General features: G+C 33.6%; 1 protein-coding gene across 5 annotated transcripts in view; it reads left to right on the top strand.

Annotated features, from left to right (window-relative positions):
* Window positions 1-12930: 12930 nt before the first annotated feature.
* LOC132740692 (interferon-gamma-inducible GTPase 10-like) overlaps window positions 12931-22811 on the top strand; it is a 35551-nt gene continuing 25670 nt past the window's right edge. Inside the window, exon 1 of one of the 5 annotated variants that reach the window (XM_060728648.1) lies at window positions 12931-13042. The gene's annotated coding sequence lies outside the window, so the exon portion shown is untranslated. Of the gene's footprint in view, window positions 13043-17257; window positions 17383-22811 lie in introns of those variants that run through there. The other 4 variants (XM_060728656.1, XM_060728651.1, XM_060728647.1 and 1 more) reach the window with 4 other exon arrangements.

The following is a 22811-nucleotide window of genomic DNA, read 5'->3' as shown; positions in this document are numbered from 1 at the left end:
TTTATATGTTACAACCTTTGAAAAGGAAACGAAAATATGTTTGTTTCCCTTTGTACCCCTTTCCGAAAAAACATTTTTTCCTCATTTGGGTGTTTGGGCACTGATCCCAAAATTTTTCCCTTTTAAAAAAAGTATTTTTCTGACGGGAGATGCTATTGCTGGCTTTAAAAAAGTTTTTGTTTAAAATCATTTGGGGTTTTTTCAAATCCCCCTCCAAGCGCTGTAAAAAAGGGTATGTTACACCTTTGAAAAGGAAACGAAAATACTGTTTGTCCCGTTCGTATCCTTGCCGAAATAACATTTTTTCCTCATTGCTGTGGTCACTGATCCCAAAGTTTCCATTTTAAAATGTATTTTGCTGACGTAGATGCTATTGAAGGATTTTAAATTCAAAATAATTCTAATCCGTCCGTCTGATTTTGGTCTTGTGAATATATTCGAAATGTATTCTCCGTCCAAGTTTTCATCTGCAAGTTTAATTATTCCTTGATTTTTTTTAAAAAAAACGTGTAATTTCAAACTGTATTGCTTGTTTTTTGGTTTCTTTAAAATTAAATGGTTTTGGAATTTTATACTGAAAAGGAGTTGCTGACAACTGTACCCGATAACCGTCTACAGTTTCTAGTATCCATTTATCCTTGGTTATTTTTCTCCACTCGTTCAACGCCATTCTGGTCTTCCCGGCCCGAAAATTGTGTGAAGTATTAATAATGGTAGAGGAATATTTCATATTTTGATTATTTACTTCGGATATTAATTTTTCTGTGCTCTTGATTGGAAAGTATTCTTTTCCTGCTGTTTTGTTCTGTAATTGTGATTTTGACACCGTCGCTGTAGATTGAAATTCATGTTGCCCTGTGAATTAAGCGCATGTTTCCGTTTGTGCTGAGGTACCAGGGTCGCCATGCCCCGGCGTTTCCCTAAAAAGAACGTCTGGAAGTACATGTAAGTTGCTGTTTATTGTTCCTTAACTTTTTAAAGTTCTTCATCTACTTTATCGCCAAACAGATGAGTGGCAGATTGGTTTGCTGAACAAATTGGCCTATAAAGAGGGAAAAGTTCTTTCTTTATCCTGTCACGTCTCATCTGAGAAGTAGTGACAAATTTAGGCATTGGTTAACAGTTTGAAAGTATCCCCCATCAACTCTTTCATTTTTGGTCGTCCATCTGTCTTTAACTCATCCATGGCCTTCAATACCGGTACCAAAGCAGACGAAAAATGTTTCTGTGTCCTCTGCAACAGAAAATATGTGCTTTGACTTGAGATGGCAACTGTCGCCACAACTGCTCATTCACCAAAGGTACTTGTAGAAAATCTACATTGTTAGGCCTCTTATGTGTGTCCAAAAGTTCCTTTATTTTTTCTTCTTTCGGTTGCACCTGCAAAGCTTTATTGCTCAAAGTGGCTAGTTTGTCACTTATCACCGCTCCTGTTTCTGAGGCATCCAACTGACTAGAAGATCCTGCAGGTGTCCCGAATTTTTCAAATATATTGGGAATATTGGACTGGTTCTTTCCGACCTCTTGATCGTCGGCCATGATTATGCAAAATGTTTTTCAAACATTTCTAGCAGCAGTCCATTTAAGCAATAAAATGAAGTAGAAACATATATAAACGATTAGAATTTTTATCGCAGGCAGGCGTGAATAACGCCGTCAATTAGATCTCTACATTAATCATTAATTCGTCCATCTGTGGTATGCAAAACGCCTGGATTTTTATTATTATTATTATTAATATTATTATTATTATATCGTATTTTATTTATGTATATCATGTTGCATGAACTCACCCTATTTCAAACAAATATATAATTTGTCTGTAGTGTTCAGACCTTTTTAGCTTTCCCATGGTGTTTGGATAAGCATAATTACGAACAATTGTATCTTTTGTCTGTGGTGTTCAGACAGTTTTAGCTTTTCCATGATTTTTGGATAAGCATAATTACGTACAAATGTAACTTTTGTATGTGGTGTTCAGACAGTTTTAGCTTTTCCATGGTGTTTGGATAAGCATAATTACGAACAAATGTATCTTTTGTCTGTGGTGTTCAGACAGTTTTAGCTTTTCCATGGTGTTTGGATAAGCATGATTTCATTACGAACAAATGTATCTTTTGTCTGTGGTGTTCAGACAATTTTTGCTTTTCCATGGTGTTTGGATAAGCATATGATTACGAACACTGTATTGTTTTGCCTGTGGTGTTCAGACAAATTTTTTTTTTCGTATTTGGCAGCAGTGTTCAGACAAAATTGGCTAATAAATATTGTTGTTATATAATTTAGAACTACAAATGTATATATTGTCTGTGGTGTTCAGACATCAAACATATACAAGGATTTTTGTATTTGACAAAAAAGGTAAACGATTTTAAGTATTAACTTAAAATAAATATATACAAATAAATTAAACATACATCTTATCACACTTGTCTTACCTGCTTAATTAATATCCTCAAATGAAACACTTGTTAGTCCTAAATAATTACACTATAATAATTAAAACTTGTGAAAAATACGACAGGCTTTACTTTAATTAAGAACTTCAATTATACGTCTTGACCGTAGCTGCTAATGCCTCGTTATGACCACTGGCTGCTGATAGCTGCGTCTTCTCTCTCTGTGGGGCCCATTAGTGAGTTTATATGTAGAATGAAATTTATCTTCAATATCTATTTTTACAATATCAAAAAGGGAATACAAATAATAAAGAGCCTTTAAACCTTGGATAGACAATGCTTTTTGAGATTGATAAAAACTTGCATTCGATGAAAGCGTTACTCCTAAATAAGTAAATGTAATAAATTGTTTAAAAATTTTATTGTCATAATTAACTGTTACATTTGAAGATCTATTACCTTTTCTCTAATCAAAGCACTGGGAAATGTACTGATGGGGAGGCTATAACAGAATGTTTCAGACTTATAGTTTCTTTTCCTTTTGCTTAAAATGTGCTGTTAAATAAGAAGATATGCACATTGCGCCATTTTATCGTTCAGCCCATTCATATATATGGTTAATATGGTTTACTATTTAAATTTTTTAATATTCCAGAACATTTCAATTGAGGTCTACATTCGGATTGGGTTAATCATGTAAATTTTGAAAAACCCAAAAACCATTTATAAATGAACATACCAGCAGGTATGACGACTGTTCATTAAAGATCATAATACCCATTTTACAAACTGACGGTTCCTTATCAAAATATTCTAGGACTGTTTCATCATAAATACTTTATGTTATTTTAATATCATTGAATGAATAATAACAACTGCAAGTTAAGCAACTTTTAATTGAACATAACAATTATACATATTTACATGTACCATAACTGAGATCAATAAGACACTGTCTTGTGATGAGTATTAATATTCATGCTCTACGGACAGAAAGTTGTCTTTCCCGAAGCAAATCTCGAATAAAATCACGTTTCAGAAAATTATTCCCATTTTCATTACTCGTCGCTGACTTTGACGGCTTCGGATAATATTAAAGCTAAATATTTCTTGAAAAAATACATATCTGCAAAGCTTATTCAAAAATTGAATCAACCTAAGTGAAAGTTGATCCGGAAGTTATATCTTCTTCTTTTACCGCCAACACTCAACCAACTTATGGTAGTTAATCGATAGATTTTAAACCTCACTAGCTTGAAAATATATACTGCGGAAAATCTGTTGTTTAACAGGGTGTGCGGTTATTACGTAGGGTTTTTCTTGTCGACCATTTCCCGCAAATAGATGAGAACATCGAAGGGTCAGTGCTATGAATGGTGTTATAAATAGCTTGTTTTGGAGGTTTTTGTTGAAACTTCTCCAAATCCCTCCAGAGGTATGCACGTCGCGGAGAAGGCACACGACAGGTCAAGGTCAAGTCATCTCAAGTACCAGAGGTGATTGGTTGACCTGTCGTAACTTACTCTGGAGGTTTGGCGCTAATGAATGCCGTTTTTGTTGTCGTCAGTCAGGAAGTTGATGCCTTGACAGTACTGTCGTCTCCTTTACCACTAACGAACGAAGAATGGGCTACCAGGAAGATTCTGATTAAAAAAGACGTCCCCGATGCTATAATCTCGGGCATATGGTTTTTCCGGTGCCGAGAATAAATTAACTTAAAACACACACTCTTGTCGAAAAAAACAACAAAAAAAAACAACAACAACATATTTTCTGTACTATTTTTTCAATTGTTGTAAAATGAAAACGAAATTCGTCTTATGCCGCCAATTATTTTTAGAACACAAACATATAAGTTCTTTTTATTTGATTTATTCAAATAAACATTAATCACTTCAGCGCGCACAAATATCGTTTTCAAATTAAAATTTCGTAAGATATGTTGATGAATTTCCGATCCTCGACTGTAAGTCATTCGTATATATATGCGTTTTTTTTGTTTTGTTTTTTAAAGCTTCTTATCCTTTAATATTTTTATGTATCTCATTATCTGTATTGAAAATTTTATTACACATGGACTATCAAATTATGATTCGTTGCCCTAGAATTGAATAAACTTTCTAATTACACAATACGGGGTCATTCATTTGATTGAAGACTGATCTTTGCGTCTTTCTCTGAAATAATTATTTCCTTGTTAAAACATATTTGACCACATATTTTTGTCATTTAACTGTTCACTTTACTTCCGATTTTTGTTGTACCGAAACACATGTTTCTATTTGTGTTTTCTATTCGAATCTATAATCAGTTTAATGGGATCACCACCGGGTAAACGACTACTAGGTACTTTGGTCATGTTTTTTACCCGAATATTTGAATGTTTCTATTGGGATTAAAATGAGCGTATTGGGATTAAAATGAGCGTAGATAACTAAACTACTGGTTGTATAAATCCCTGACCTGTCTAATTATAATTCTAATTATGAGATTAGTGGATATATTAAGACTTTCACTACAAAATATTCCTAAACAAAAGAGCACAGTCATATTTAAATTTATTCCTTTACAAATAAAAGATCAGAGTAGGGATCTGTCAATTGCCAGACATATTTTTAAAAGATACTTTATGTTAAAAGTTTGATTAATGAATTATGTAAGATGAAAATATAAGTATTGCTTTTTTTATTTTGCTAATATTAAATGTAATCTTGTGGTGAAATTTTGTCGGAGGGTCCTTACGGATTTTGTAGTTAAATAGTTTTTTTTTCGGCGATACATGGTTTAAGAATATAATGTTTTCAAAACTATATGTTCATCACCATTAGGTGAATTTTTAGTTAAATCTATGCAAAATATTTACTAACAGCTATATGATATAGCGGCTTATGAGCGTTTTCCGCGTACAGCCTCCTAATAAGTTAGTTTTCCTTAGTTATCACGCAAGCATGATCCATGTCTCTGATGTAAGCGACAGTTTACCATTATTTGTCTTTAAAAAAATATTAAGGACTAGTTATGGTTTATAACAACAAAAGAACATGCATGATATTGAGACTACGGTGTTGCAACGTTCTAGTTAATGACCAGTCATAAACAGTTGGTCGCTGCGTAGTAATTGGAAAATTGTTTTCAAAAATAATCAAAAATATTTGCCACCTAATTAAAGCATTTACCTATAAATTTTAATTTATGCTTTTTGTTTAAAAATATTGTTAAAGTTATTATATAGAAGGGTTTTCATACCAGAACTATTTATTACCAACGTACGTGTGCCTAAACCTGATTACCGCGGCAGCATGATGTCACGGAGTAGTGATTTTGAAAAAATAACAAACAAAAATCAAGAATTTTTCAGATAATTATTATCTTTACAAATTGCAGATATGAAATAAAAGAATGAAAATATTTTAATATTGTAAATGTCTGTGATGAGTGATCAGTCAGCTTAGAAAAAATCAAGGTACTATTTTTTGACCTGATTACCGCGGCAGTAAGATTTGACGGATAGTATTAACATTGGGGAGGCATAGCCTCCCCAAAAACAATTTCTGTATTAACTTCAATATCCCATTTCCCACGATAATTATACAATTTATTAAGTAGAATTTGTAAACATCGTTCAGATTAAAAAAATAAAGCGTATCATCTGCAAACAACACCAAATAAATTTGTAATTCCTCATTGGTAAAAATCTTCTGCTAAGTGATCTTGCATATCATTTATAAACATTATGAACAAAAAGGGAGATAATGGCTTTCCCTGCTTCAAATCCATGTAACTATAAAAAGGTCAGTAAGTGAGCCATTATTTCGTACACATAATTGTACACTCTCATATATGCCATTAGATTTTTTCAACATTTCATCCGAGACACCAGTGTCAATTAATGTAAACCAAAGATAAATCAAATGCCATGCGGAAATCTACAAATGCAGTATACAATTTTTTTCTCGCATTTAATAATCTTATCAGTAATGTATTGAGAAGTTAGCAGTGAACAGTGAGCTAAGCAAAAAGGCAGGGAAATCAATGCTCTGCTAGAATGCTCAGTTGGCTTAGCAATTAGCAGACCATTCCTAAATATAATGTAATAATGCTCTGATGGAATGCTTAGATGGCTTGACAATATAGCAGACCATTCCTAAATATAGTGTAAAAATGCTCTTTTGGAATGCTTAGCTGGCTTGACAATATAGCAGACCATTCCTAAATATAGTGTAAAAATGCTCTGTTGGATTTGCTTAGTTGGCTTGGCAATATAGTGGGTCATTCCTAAATATGGAAGCAAATTAGTGGCATTCTTAAATATAGTAAATAAATTCCCTGCTAAAATGCCAAACTGGCAGAGCAATCTAGCGTGGCATTTTTAAATAAAGTGGTAATAAATGTTCCACTAGAATGCTAGAGTAATCTAGTAAAGCATTCCTAAATATATTGTAAAAATGTTCTGCTGGAATGCTCATCTGGCTAAGCAATCTAGGGGAAATTCTTAAATATAGCATAAAATTGTTCTGCTGGAATGCTGAGCTGGCAGAGCAATCTAGTAGAGCATTTTAAAATATAAGAGTAAAAATGCTCTGCTAGATTACTCACCTGGCAGCAACATTCCAAAATAAAGTATTACAATGCTCTGTTGGAATGCTCAGCTGGCTAAGTTATCTAGCAGGAAATTCTTAAATTTAGTATAAAATTTCTCTGCTGAAATGCCGAGCTGACAAAGCAATCTAGCGTGACATTCAAAAATAATGTGTAACAATTCTCTGCCGGATTGTTAAGCTGGCTAAGCAGGCTAGCAGGGCATTCTTAAATATAAAATTGCTCTGCTGGAATAATGTGTTGGCAGAGCAATCTAGCGGGACATTCCTATCAATTGTGTAGAAATGCTCAGATTGAATGCTCAGCTAACCGAGCAATGTAGTAGAGCATTCTGAAACAAAAGTATACTGAAACTGATCTTTAGGCACTCGTAGACATTCAGGAATTTTATAATGATATTTTGACTTCTATGGACCCTCCAGAGCTGTTTCGTTCGTCGGTCATTTATTTTTGGACACTTGCAGACATTCAGGAATTTTTGTGCCTATGGAGATAATGACATTTTTGAATTCTTGGGACCCTCCAGTATCCATTGTTTGGTCTGAGGCAATCGCATACTTTAAGGAACTTAAGGGCCAATGAAGATAATGTTGTCAACATTACTTTTACTATACTGAAAGCATACTGATTATATCTGTTAAGAAATTATTGAACTCTGACCATTTGCGAAGTCTTTTATCTAGGAATACTAAGATATTTTTGAAAAATATTTGTAAGTGCAATACCCCTAAAATTATTTACTTTATTTGAATCCCCTTTCATCGGAACAGGTAGAATTATTGCTTTATTCCACGAGGTTGGATAAGATCCACTTGTGTAAATATGATTCAATTTTTTACAAAAAAAATTGGAGATAAAAGATCATTAGTAACATTCAATAAATAAATATTTCAGGTCATAACCACTACTTTTGTTCCTATTCCGCGAAGAAATAGCCTTATAATATTAGTACCCTCCTCTATTGTAATATCTTTATCTACTATTCGGCATATCAACTTGTTGCAATGTAACATCATCACTGTTAATACAGTTTTCTTTTGAGCCAAGGCTCTTGTCTTTGCTTTTTTATCCGTGCAACAGTCTATCATTCATAAAATTTTCTCTGTAAAGTGTGGACATCAAATTTGAATACAATCTAATTGCATGAATAAAATTTGTTCTTGTTTGATCGCAATTTTTGTCAAACTGTTGACTTTTAAATTACCATCTGTACTTAACTCCGAGAATATCATACGCATTTTTGCATAAAAAAGCAGTCAATACCGCTATCTAACCTTAAATAATTTTCAATTACTTTGTTCAAAAATAGTTTCAATGTTTAATATACCTGAAGAAATACATTCTCTAAATATATCTTTCGGTTATTTTCCCATTTAATTTTCCTAACTATAACAGGTTCATTGATAATTTTTTTTGGATGAATATGAATCGGAGCATGTGCCGAAAACGAATACATGTGAACGACAAAATTGCTAATAATGGGAAATAACCAATACGACATTATTGCATAATCAACAACACTATTATCTGTTTTTGACATATAGGTAAACACTGTCAAGTACGTGAAACGGTGCAGAATTTCCGTGATACGGTGCTTCCATCCAATATGGAAGAAGGTAAACGACTAAAAGGTACGTGTCATTTTATTTTCAGACACTAAACAGCGGCGCGGACTTTCCGTAACTGTTGCTAGGTGTCGAGTCGAAACAGAAAGTAGACACATTTTGACAAAAGAAATTGACAGAACAAATGTTGAAATTGCACAGATGATTTTATACATTTACTGTAATGAACAAGAGTATTCACTGCAATATAAGTGTCTCTTGTACGGAGATTGACTCAAAAATTTACCACTTTTCTCGGTTCAAATTTCATGTACATTTATTTACAAAAGTTTAAAAAAAAATTCTTATATATCTTATGTAACATACATTGTGAACTTATTGATCTTATAGTGAATTTATTTTTACGTTACATGCAAATATTCTTCTTTTACAATATAAAACGGATTTGTCTAAACACATAGAAAATAAAATGACACACGTGTACCTTTTGGTTGTTTACCTTCCTTCATATTGGATGGAAGCACCGTATCACGGAAAATCTGCACTGTTTCACCGGCCCGACAGTGGTAAAGGTTTAGGTAATTTAATGCAAATAACACCCTTATTAACAATATCCATTATTTGAACTCCATCTGTCAAGGAGACATAAAAATATAGGTTCTCTCCGCCGTGACCTCTTTTGCTAGTTTCATATAAAGTCAAATTCATAAATAAAGTCCAAACAATCGTCACCATCTGTACAAGTTAAACCTTTGATATTCCAGGATAGGAAACTAAGTGTACTTAAATTCGTTACTTGGAAGAAGAGAAAATATCATGAGACCCATTTTTCGGTGATACATTGTCAATTTTATTGTCAATAAAAAGTTTATCACGAACTAGAACTGCTTTTTCATCTAGATTTCTCGCTTTAATCATTACTGGAATTAAGTCACGCCTTCTTTATTGAATTTCTTGTGGACATTGCTCACCTACATTGAATTTTTTACCTTTAAGATTCACAGTTTTTAATGCATTTTTACCTTTAATTTTGATGCTGTATCCTTGAATTTTATCACAATTGGCCTACATTCGCCGTATGTTGGTTTCCTCATTTCTATGCGTACGATCGATCACCACTTTATTTTTCACATCTGGAATTTTCAATATGTTAGCACAAAAATAATGCACATTTTTCTCACAGTTATCATTCACAAAATTCGGCTCTCTGTTACATATATCAGAGTATAAAACTCAGTGAACATCATGTAAAGTTTCACTAATAGACCAGATATCATCTGAGCGATGTTGACCTTCGCCGGAAGTGCTTGTGTTGCCATTCTGTGTAGGTTTAGGCTTACTACATAGAGACGAACTTTCTTTGATACCGTAAAACATCATATTATCGCACAATGAACGGCATTTAATGTACAGAACATCTTCTTTTATTACCTTCCTTTCAAGCCGTAATGGTCAATTTTCCATACTTAAAAATTGTATCTCCAACTGGTGACTGTTGACTTCAACATATCATCGTATTGAGAACTGATACATTTGACTTGAGGCATTAAAATTTGATTTAGTCGCTAGCTTTTTCCCCTGGAATAAGAGAAAATCGTAAATTTCGAATTCACTTTGAAAGTTCACTGATTTCCATACATTTATCACTGGTAACATCTCCCATAAAAAGAAGTAATCTGAAACATTTGATATTTATTGTCTTGATATAAGTCAAATTTTTCCATGGCCGAGTTGTTCAAAACTTTTGTTTCACATTTAACAATGAAATTATTGTTAAATTAACAAAAGATTGTTAAATTCTGTGTTAAATTTTGTTGTTAAGCAATCCTCTTATTAAAGTTATGTTAAATTAAGTGTTGTTGATTTTTTTGTTAAATATCTTTGTTAAAAAATTCAGTTGTTTTGTTAAAACATCAGCTTAAACAAAGATTTAACAATAAAATTAATTCACCTTCGAATTAATTTTATTGTTAGTGGAACAGAAAATTGCTAGTGCCTTGCTCTGCCTCTGTCAGCTCTCAGTCAGTCACTTTTAACATTTCAATACAAATGGGGCATCCACCATAGATTTGTTTTATATGAGTCTGGTTTTTTCTTTTATACATATTCCTTTTCATAGAAGTGCTAAAAATGTTATTGCAGTGTTACCTAGGGGCCATTTCTTATAACATAAGCATATGGAAGAAAAATCGATAGGGTAGTCAGACCCTTAATTGATTCTAATTGATTAATTAATTACCACAATGCAACAGTATCAGCATTTCCAAAAATGCTTGGAATCGCCGTTCAGCCATGAATATAGCAATACTATTTCATTTCTTGCCAAATACCTTTATTATGTGTGGTCAACACATAAAGCCAACAAAAACACTTGACTAAAAACTGGTACTGAGTTCGTACATTGATAATGGTATTTTTCAGTTGTACGAATAGGTAACCCGACAAAACATGGCGTTTGGGCGAGTCCATTTAAGCATCCCTCATTGAAGTTTTTTGACGTCCATTTTGTTCTCATGTAAAATTGAATTGTTCGCTTTGATTTGCTAAAGGTGGTGTACAGGTAGAACTGTTCAAATCTTGTTAATTGTATATATCGCCGTCCAGAAACGGCGATAAGTAGTAGAAAGAGCATCGAAACACTCGGCTATCTGATTTGTACGACGAGTATTAATCAGACTGCCGAGTGTTTTGATGTTCTTTCTCTTTTGTATCATAGTCAAACATAAAAACACGTTCCCTGTTGTCACAATATGAAACCCCAGAAAAAAGTAACCAATGAACGAGCATCTGAATATGATATTTCTGTCACTTTCCCTTACCCTGCCGTCAAAATAAGTAAACCCCAGCAAAAATGAACCAATCAATGGACATGCTCTAGAGTGCAGGTATCTAAATACCTGTACTCCAATTAACGCACTGTGCAAGTAAATGTATACGATTTAACTCTGACACATTTTCAACAGAAAGGTCCCCAAACTATGATACAAATAAAAAATATATGTAGGTGTGGGGTTTTTAAATCGGCCTTTAGAGCTATTATTGATAGATTTTTAAGCTCCTGTGGAAAATATTAAAATTTAACAACTGTTAAGTTAATTTGTTGTTTTTAAGTTAACAATAGTTTTGAACAACTGGGCCAGTGTTTTCATGATCATGATGATATATGTTCATAATTGAACGATTAGTATAAACGCATTACGCTTTCGATCAGCTACCATTAGAAGTGGTCTGTATTGCATTTCAGCCATTAGCATAAAATATTCCCCCATCTACGTCACATCCGGTAAGGAAAGTAACTCTTCCCCGACGCTTATCGCTTAAATGAAAGGGTCTTCTAGATAGACTATATACATTTTTTTTTAAAAATTACCAAAATTATAAAGCACTTTTATCTTTGATTATGAATTTTGCAATAACTCACCAGATTTATACTGTTACTTTATACAAATGTAGTTTCCTCACAGTAGAAATAATAAATCCTTAAAGAAAATCCAAAAAAGGGCAAAATCGAAAGTGTTCCAGTCTTATATTAGTTTAATATTGCTAGGCTTTTCTCCACCCAGTTTCATTGACAGATTGACAGTATTTGTTTACAGTACCGCTACGATATTAAGACAGGTATTCAGTTAGTTCCGCGATAACCTAGCTTTATACATGATACATTACTGTCTCATCTTAAAATTACCTGACATTCATATTCTGCCGTTATTGATTGTTCTTAGTGTCATTTTCCTACAATACTAAATTGCTTCAAGTTTTTATTTTCAACTAGGGCCATATGGGCATCAGTTTGTGTAAACAGCACAATTTCACAAACAAATGTGCATTAACAAATAATAATAATAATAATAATAATAATAATAATAATAATAATAATAATAATAATAATAATAATAATAATAATAATAATAATACAAATGTGTAAATAAAGCTTGAGACAAAATGAATAAAATAATTTGCATGATAATTTATACAAAAATAAGACTTGAGATACTTATGAATGACTTATAGAGATGGGTGACTAGAATGAGACATAATGCAATCGCACAATGAACATTCCTGACCAAAAACGCAAATGAAGTGATGCAGCGTCATTGTAACCCCACATTGCAACCATACCATGTCCGTACAATTAGTTCCACTAAAATTAAATAGGAAGTGTCACAATGCGATTACAAATGTCACGAGACCTTAAAGATGAAAAGATAATAGTAATAAAAAAATATATATAAAAATAGATAAACTAAATAATGAAAAGCTATACTGTATTGTCTGCAATTAGTCCACCATGTTTTTTTTTATTAATATATCGTGTCGTCACTATTAACCCGGTTTTTACGGGAAAACCTACTTTCATTTTGACGTCATGTAAACAAAGAAATCATATAAATAGAACGAAGATCATAACGGAAAAAAGATAACGGAAAAGATGATTGAAAACATAACTGAAATTGATAAATGAGAGATAAAGAACTAAAGGTATACTTAGAAATAATTATTCTATTTATTTGCTTATTATCAAAGTAGATCTAAAACCAATAAATAGAGGATATTGAATGAGTGTGAGTTAAATACTGAATTTATTGAACGCATTGAATAAAATTATATTATATGGTTAACGCGTCGGACTAGTAATCTAAGGATTGCTTACCGCTTGGGTTCAAACCCTGTCAGGGGCAAGCCGTTGTTTCCTTGAGCAAGAAACATTACATTCATTGCTTAGTACTGGTTGGTTCCAGGAACATATTCGAGAGTGTTTCAATAAGCTTATAGCTTCCAACACCATGAACACAATCGAACTAAAATAAATTTGTATAAACCAAATTATATTATGCGAGCCTCTGGTAATTATCTTACACGAATTTAATATTCTATTTATCACATACCAAAAATAAAGACCGTTTGAAAAATAAAGAAACTTTTTACACTGACGCCCCTACTGTATAGTATGCGCGTCTGCCGTCTTAACGCTATGTTTATATAACGCAAATTACGTCACGTCACAATATATGCACGGCCGTGCAATATCACTTTTACGGAGTCTCAAAAGCGGCATGGGTGTGTGATAAAACAATATTTAGTATAGAATACTGGAGCTGAACTAAAATAACACAAACGCAACCATTTTGCTGCAACTATGGTGGTTGATTTGGTACACTTTGCTACAACACAACCTACATGTATATTGTTATCGCCTTTTCGTCTTGTCATTTTGTCTCTGTCGTCTTGTCGTCCTGTCGCTAGCGAAGCACGCCAAGCGGGGCGTTGTCGTGTGGCGCTTTGTCGCTATGTCGCCCTGTCGCTCGACATTTTTATATGTACAAATAGCCAATCCTTCGATTTGAACCGTCGTGATTTCGCCCCGTAACCCGAAACAATGTTATTGTCGTTACTTCGACTTTCGCGTTTCGGGGTGAAATCATGACAACACGAAGATCTGCCGTATTTTCGTTATTTCGACCGAAGACACTACGACACGACAAACAAAGGGCGCGGACACGAAAGATTTCGCCTCGCCGACACGAAAACGTAAGCAATGAAATTTTCGTCCCTTCGCGTGTTAAAGTTTCGTTAATTCGCCTCGAATGTTTCGTGTTTTCGTGTCTTTGCCCCGAAAGGCGACAGTCGAAATAACGACAGATATGCATTAATCGACCTCCATACTATGCAACTTTGCTTTGTCGTGAGTTGACCATGCAAACGCGACGGCAAACATACGGAGGAGCATTAGTGCCAGGTGTATCTTTTTCATTAACTCAACATTTCGAGTTACTAACTCGAAATTTCGAGTTACTGACTCGAAATTTCGACTTACTTATCTCGAAATTTCGATTTACTAACTCGAAATTCGACTTATTTACTCAAAATTTCAATTTACTTTTCTCGAAATTTCGAGTTTCCAACTCGAAATTTCGACTTATTAACATTAGTAGAATGGCCAAATTTATGAGTTACCATGTGTTTAGATAATATAAGATATAGTAGGGAGTGCGGTTGAACGATGGAGATGGAGAAATGGGTGCCTGGACAAACTATTAAAGTTAAAATTAAACTTAGTAATGGCATGTGCACGCCCGACCTAAAAAAAACACAAGGCTTCCTTTAATTTGTACGTTAAGGCGTTCTTCAGACGTTGAATTGTATCTTACCTGTTCGACCATATCTTTTCACTAATCATATTCTTCTCATCCATGTGAATAAAACGATCCTATACTTCACGTGTGGGACATCTGAGGAGAGTATCGCGGAGTGGCCAAAATAAGGGTGCTGGTGCCTTTGTCAAATTTGTTTGACTGACTATATTTTTGTAAAATCGGATGCATTTATATTATTCCCAACATGTATATAACAACAAGTTCTCTTTTTATCAACTTTTATCAACACAATATGAATCAAAGTCTAAGTAAATAATGAATAATGTTACAAAAACATTATTAGTATAAAGAAACATGACAGACTAACTGGCGTATACACGCCATTTAAAACTTATTTTACACATGAATGTTGCACAGTTTACAAAAGGGTGGGTTTTGGACTTGTTGTATCTCATCATGATGGTTGAATGTGTGCTTTAGAAAAAAAAACCCGTTAACACGGAAATGTGGAAAGTGTGATTTTACACCCCCTCCATTAAAAGCGAAGGATATGTTCAGTATGTGTGGACAATTTGACCCTATTAAATTGTTCTGTTAAATACATAGGTGTTCTGTCAATGTGCAACAGCTACACACAGAAAATATCTTGGATTCAATCCTTGCTTTCACCGGTAACCAATGAAAGTCGTGCAATATAAGTAAAAATTTCGAGTTACTTAATTCGAGTTACTAAGTCGAAATTTCGAGTTACTAAGTCAAAATTTCGAGATAAGTTACTCGAAATTTCGACTTACTTACTCGAAATTTCGACTTATTAACTCGAATTTTCGAGATAAGTAACTCGAAATTTCGAGTTAGTTATTCCAAATTTCGAGATATGTAACTCAAAATTTCGAGATAAGTAACTCGAAATTTTGACTTAGTAACTCGAACTTTCGACTTTGTTACTCGAAATTTCTACTTATATTGCACGACTTTCAGTGGTGAAAGCAAGGATTGAATTCAAGATAATTTCGAGATAAGTAAGTCGAAATTTCGAGTTAATAAAAAACATACTACTGGCACTAATGCCCTTCCGTACAAACAAAATAAGTAGGTGTAAATATTGAATTTTTTAAAAGACTTTTCTTGTGTGCTGAAGGAAATGATGCAAAGAAATATCAACCCAAGGCCATCCATTTTTTAACGGCATATCTTAATATATCGGAGAGCAAAATATCATTTGAAACAGCTTTATTACTTAAAGCACATGCATTTTTCTTACTTAAATAATGTTTAATAAATGCATTAAAATGCATGATTATGACATCTCACATATACCATACATATGACACGATAAATATTGCAATATGAAAACCAAATATAACAAAATAAGGTTATATGAAATTTTGAACACAATCCATTCATGTCACATTTTATGTTTACTTGAAAACAGCAGTCAATTATCTATTCAGAAATAAATATAAAAATAACATTGATGTTGAGAGTACAATAAAATGCGATACAGCTTTATGTAATACATTTTGTGCTTCAAACCGGATAATTATATGATATTAGGAGAAAAATTTCATAAGACATGTTGTCTTTCATTCTAATCCTGTTTTTTTTTAAAGAATATTTGAATTGCTCTCTGTATATTGTAAATTGTAACATGTATATATACTCTGAGAAATAAAATATGTTTGAACTAAATAGACGATATTGAATGAGTTTAAGTTCAATACAGAATTTATTAACCCATATACTTAAAATAAAGACTGTTTAAAGTGAAAAAGAATTATACTTCTTTTCGTTGACGCGCCTACAGTGTAACCCTAATATTTAGTGCGTCTTTATACTATGTTTAATACGCAAATGAAGCCAAAATACATGCACGGCCGTCAATACCATTTTTACGGAGTCACAAAAGCGGCACGGGCATGTGATAATACACACATTTGTGATACGATAGAGCGACAGTACGATAGTAAAACAATACGACAGTAGATCAGTGAAAACGCGAAGTACGATAATAATCATACGATAGTGCGATAACACAGCAGTATTATAATACGACAACGACACAGTACGATACTTCTTCAACGCGAGAGAACGTGACGAAAATATAGTGTACGTAAACGTACGATAATGGTGATAGAACTGATCGTAACATGATAGACCGATAACGATAACGCAAAGTTACGATACGATTATATTACAGTACAGTTACGAATACATGCCAATCCACCTTTTTATCATTATCGTATTATTGTACCTTTTTTTCGTTATTGTACTGCCGTATCATTGATATCATACTGTCGCGTTATTGTTATTGTACAATCGCAATTTCGGGTTTGCATTATCATACTGTCAACTTTCAGAATAACACGCTTTTAGGCAATGACCCTTACGGTATTCCGTAAATGTTAAAATGCTTCCACATTTGATTTTAAAGAAGGCTGAGAATATACATGTAGTATGTTCTTCTAAAAAGCAGCAATGTGCTTATTCTTCGGGAGAAAGTATTATTAAAACAAATATACTGTTCTAACTAGAATAGATTGTTGTTTATCTTTTATTATGTACGCAATAGATTAAATGTGAATCACCGTTATTGTATTAAGTGTATTAACCTGTCTGCTTTGCATTGCTTGAGGCTGTTACCTTCATCACACATGTAAAGTACATCTACAGTGTGTATTGCATTTTATACGGAGAATAATTTAAAGGATAATACACTGAGATGTAAGATACAAATTTCATCTAAATATTTAAATGAATATGAAAAGAATTTTAAATTTTAACATGTCTTCGAAAATGTAGTGAAATTAATGCATTGATATTGATTTTTTACTTTATTTGTATGTATTTTACAAGAATATTGAGTGTTCTTTTGTTGAAATCTTTGACAAAGCACTAATCACTGCAACTTGTAAAAAAACATTTAATATGATGGCTGATTTGGTATACTTTGCACGTTGTCGATTAGCGAAAACACAACCTTTATCGTTATCGCATTTTCGTCTTGCCCTCTTGTCACAAGCGAAACGCACCAAGCGTCACACTGTCGTCTTGTTGTCCTGTTGCTAACGACTCACACCAAACGGCACGATATCGCGATGTCGCTTGGCTTATATATATACAAATAGCCAATCCTTCGATTTGAGACGAGCAACAATATGACATCGCGACAAGATGCCGCACGACAACACGCCGTTTGGGTGCATCTTTAGAGAAAAGGAGGGACAAAGGACAAAAAGCCCCGGAAACACCCCGCGCCTTTGGGGGCGTTTTGTCGCTGTCGCTAGCAAAACACGAGGGGCTTAAAAAAGGTTTTCAAAATAAAGCTACCAAAATTTTTGAAGATGCCCCAGTGAGTAATTTCGAAAGGGGCCAAATTTACAAATCGTTTTCTTGCAAGCCAAGTTTTTGGGAAAATTTACCAAAAACTGGTAATGATGAGCAAAGGGCCCGCTTCTATTACGTTTACCCTTTACGGGAACAGGGAAATCTGGTTTTACCACGAAAGGGGGGTTTCCCTTTTGTTTTAATTCAAACCAATTTGATAAAAAGGGTTTAAAATTTTTTTATTGATACAACAGCACCGCACTGCATACCCTGTTAACTCGTCTGTTAAGGGCAACGACTATCAATAACTAAATTTGACAAAAGTTAGAGGGGGAATATCTCTAAAAAGAAAGCTGTCAGAATTATATCCCTGGTCTAACAACTGCGACTTGTCATGATCAAGTTTCATGTTGATAAGGCTACATTTAAGGATTACGGACCCTAATAAATCGGTAAATATCGGGTAAAATCGTGAAACGTCGTAGAAGGCCCGAAGCTACATTCGCCTTTTATCGCCACTTATCGTGTAACCTATTTTTAGCGACTGTGACGTCAGTTTTCACAGGAAGCAATATGGCCGCTCGCTTGCGAAACTGTCGTGGCCGGTACGCCAAAAAACAAATAACGTTAAAATTAAGAAGTTTGAAAGGATTTTAATTAAACATAATTATGTAACGGACAATTCTGTGCAAAGTGGTAATTCTGCTGAAGTGTTTAGTGACCAGAATCTTACGCAACAGTGGAAAATTGGGCGGCGAATCATTGAACTAGGTGTTCTTGTTGAAAAATTTTATTTGAAGTTTTGCAAATCGTGCAGGTTGGGACCGGTTCCACTGACGTTATACAGTGTACAAAAGGAAATTAAGAAGGGACTTGGTGGATATCTGTATGTGCAGTGCGAAAATTTAAATTGCGGTTTTATTAACTTTGTTCCGTGTGGGAAAACCCACAGGCACAGGGGAAAATCAGGCATGCCTTGTTTTGCAGTAAATACCAAGCATCTACATCTACATTGTACGTCGGCGCAATCACACTTGGTACAGGTATAAAGCTTACACATATTTTGTTTCATGTGATCATGAACATAGTTGTCTTATAAGAACATTTTATGCATTTATAGGTGGCGCGATAGCTCAGTTGGTTAAACCACTGACTATCACTCCTGAGGTCCCGGGTTCGATCCTGGGTTACACCCTTGGGATTTTTCAGAGACACTTTCAGTGTTTCCCACCTACATAGAGGTGTACTGGTAAGAAATCCAGGTAATCCTCGCATGTATCAGTGCTATACACTGGGCATGTAAAAGAACCAAGGGGTCTATTCAATAAGAGCTAGGGACTGGTTCCCGGATTCCCTTGTATCTTAAAGCTGTTTCTTAAATGTATACAATGTATACCTGCTTAGAGTGATCGAAAACGATTTTAAAGCAGTATGATGTAGAAAATTTAAAGTCAATTTTATCAAATGTTCAATGTTTATTTTATTATTATATAAAGGAGAAAATGTAATATGAAATTAGGCAAAGCCTATGAACGGGGAAGTCGTTAAAAAATTCCTTTCATTCTTTCCGTTTTAAAGGTGTCATTCGATATTACATACACCGCTTCCGTTTTCACTCGGAACACTCGACGATTATTACTAATCCGAAAAGTTGAGATTTGTTCCGTTATCGGAATACCCCGCCTATTATCATTGACATACATTGTAAATGGCGGCGCCCGACTAGAACTGACACTGAAAATTTCATTGATAGGTATAGAATTCTATATATTTTTTAATTGTTTTTTATTTGATTTTCTTTTAAATATTTACGTGTAGTCTATAGCCGGACAAGCCAAAGCCCGGACCCGCTTCGCGGGCCCGGTCTTTGACTTCCCCGTATTAACCTAGATAGCTTGCATCTTTTGCAGGCAGAAACTGTGTCGGGGTATATTGTAAAGTGCTCAATCAGGTCAGCTTGGACCTAAAATTAACTAGGTCCTCAAATCATATCAGCCTTGTATAAACTCTGCTTTGGTCAACTAGGCCCTCTTTACCTTTTTTATTTGTGTTAAATATTTGGAATATATATTATATACATGTAGATTTATATAATAATTATCTATTCCACATATCTGTTCCATGTTATATGAGTCTGACTTGTGTGGATAATTATAAATTTAAATGATGAAAGTTTGACTATTATCATATTCGTTTTAGTAAACCACAAATTTTTGCCATGTTGACCAATGCGTACAGTTGAATCCAGGAGCTTACATTATTCTTACATGTACATTGTAAAATATGTGACCCCTATCAAATAGCTTTAATTCTATGTTGAATTTAGTTGTTTTGGGTCACGTCTTGAGAAATGCTAATATTTATTATAGAAAAAATGATAAGTTTCACTCATTTTCAGCTATGATAGACAGTATTGGAGGTCCAACAAAGGTTAACAATATGCTGTCCACCCTCAGCTTACCAACATTGTCCAATAACAAGCTGAAAAAAATGGAACGCAGGGCAGGAGAAGCTATCGAGTGTGTGGCATCTAAATCAACTTCAACAGCTGCTCATAATGCTTTCAGTATGGAAATACAGTGAGTTTGAAGTGTATTAATAAATTATATCAGTTGTAATTTCACAACATTTGTTACCAATCTGTATGTTTTTGTACAACATCAAGTTGAACATGTCTATTGAGACTGCATAAGCTGTAGATATATAATATGACCATGCCTGTCTTCTCACATGAAAAAATTAAATTCCCAATTGAAAGTTGCAAAATAAAAATATTGTATAACTATAAAACAATCTAAAATCTTTGAAATCAAGGGCTTTCTTCACTGTTATGGTGCTTAAATGTTTGATGCCATCCCAGACAGTGATTCTTTGTATTCATTTAATCAATAAATTCCTGGGTATGGTTCATGTTCCCAAAAATGCTGGAAAAATAACTCTGCTTTCAGTCAATAGTCAGCTACATAAATAAAGGACAGTCTAAAGCAAAATAAAATCACTGAAATGATAAACAAAAGTACAAAATTTAAATCTAATGACCCATAGTTAATACAACTTGCTAAAAAATAATTTATGGATGTAAGGGTATGTTAATATGTTTACTGGTAATGTAAAACTAATAATAAAATGTAACTTGGATTTAGATTACAATGTACATAATGTAATATTGATATAAAATATAAATGATTTAATTTTTCAAATAAAATTGAGCTGTCTGTTTCTCAATACATGTATTTGAGATTGAGTCATCATTCAGTTTGAATGGGAAAGTAAAAGCTCCTGAGTGAATGTGAGGAATCCAATTTCCAGGAAAGCATTAATGCTGGTTTGTTGATTCTGTTAATGAATAATATTTATTATTAAATGATCTTCAATTTCATATCATATTATATAATAACATATAATGTGCTCTAGGTAAAGATGTACATTAGAACCTTCATACATATCTACTTAAAATTAATAATTGACACCTCAGTTTGTAATTCTGATCAGTTGTGTAAAGCTATTTTTAGCACTGTCAATTTGCAATTGCTATGTCACGCTCCAGTGCACAGGCTATAAACATGTGTGTAAAGCACTTCAAACATGTGTGCTTAATGACATTTTAATGGAGTTTGATATATCTAGGATTTGATAGGTAGCTAGGAGTGGATTCAAGGTAATAATTTATGCATACACTTGTAGGTGAAAATTCCCATGTGACAAATTGACTCTTGTGGAGATTTTATCACAATCAGTAAAATGTGTGCGTTTCTTAATTTTTAAGAGTCAAAACCCCAGATTGAAAGTGCTAATGAAGCACTAGAGGGCGCAACTTATCAGTCAGGTACTAAAAGACTTTTAGTTCATGACATACATATGCAGATAAGACTATTAAAAAAAAAAAAAAAATAGACATGATGTTAATTGAGTATGTAATTATAAATCATAAATTGTAAAAATTATATAAATTGATTTCAGGTATTGAAGAAAGGCAGGAAGATATTGATGTAGAGAGGATACCTGGTGCTGTTCCACGTGGTGACTTTAAACCCATACCACCTCTATCAGACCCAATAACAATGATTGCACTTGATTTAGAGACTACAGACGTTAGTGAGTAGAATTCTTTAGCACATGTATATATATAAGTGTTAAATAATTTTTGTCTCTTATTTTCATTTTGATTTCAAAGTATGAGCGAATTGTATATTGAAAGAAAAAAGGAATTAGATGTGTAAATAGAATAGTCCTGTTCAGTTTAAATATGAAGTAATTAAATTTTCAGTTTGTGCTGGACAAATGCCCCACATAACGCAGATTGCTGCCAAGGTTGTCAACAGCCCAAGATGCCAATTTCAACAGGTGCCCAGCAAGCGACAGGAATAACAGTCAATGGTGACATTATGACAGTAAACGGGACTGTTGTTGATACAGTTGACATCAATTGTGCTTTGGACTGTCTTATACAGTGGCTTGATAAATACAGTAATGTTATTGTAACTGCCCACAATGGTAGAAGGTTTGACTTCCCTGTGCTTATTTCAGCCTTATGCAACACTAACAAAATAGATAGGTTTTTTAAATGTGCACAAGGATTAATGGACACTTTAACGTTATTTAGAAAAACCTTCCCGGGAAGACCTTCATATAAGCAGGAAGACCTTGCTCGTGACATATTACAATATACATATAATGCACATAATGCCGAAGATGATGTTACAGCTTTGTGTAAAATACTTTCTCACAGCTGCTCATTGATATCTGTACAAGACCTGATGAAATTTACTTTTTCTCCAAGGGCTGTTTACTTTAACTTTTTATCCAGCAAAGAAAAGGCAAAAAAT

Source organism: Ruditapes philippinarum, unplaced genomic scaffold (assembly GCF_026571515.1).
Source record: "Ruditapes philippinarum isolate M1 unplaced genomic scaffold, ASM2657151v2 ctg418_1_1_1_1, whole genome shotgun sequence".
Classification (NCBI taxonomy): Eukaryota; Metazoa; Mollusca; class Bivalvia; order Venerida; family Veneridae; genus Ruditapes; species Ruditapes philippinarum.
The sequence above is the reverse complement of the archived record's forward strand: the minus strand, read 5'-3'. Positions and strand labels throughout refer to the sequence as shown.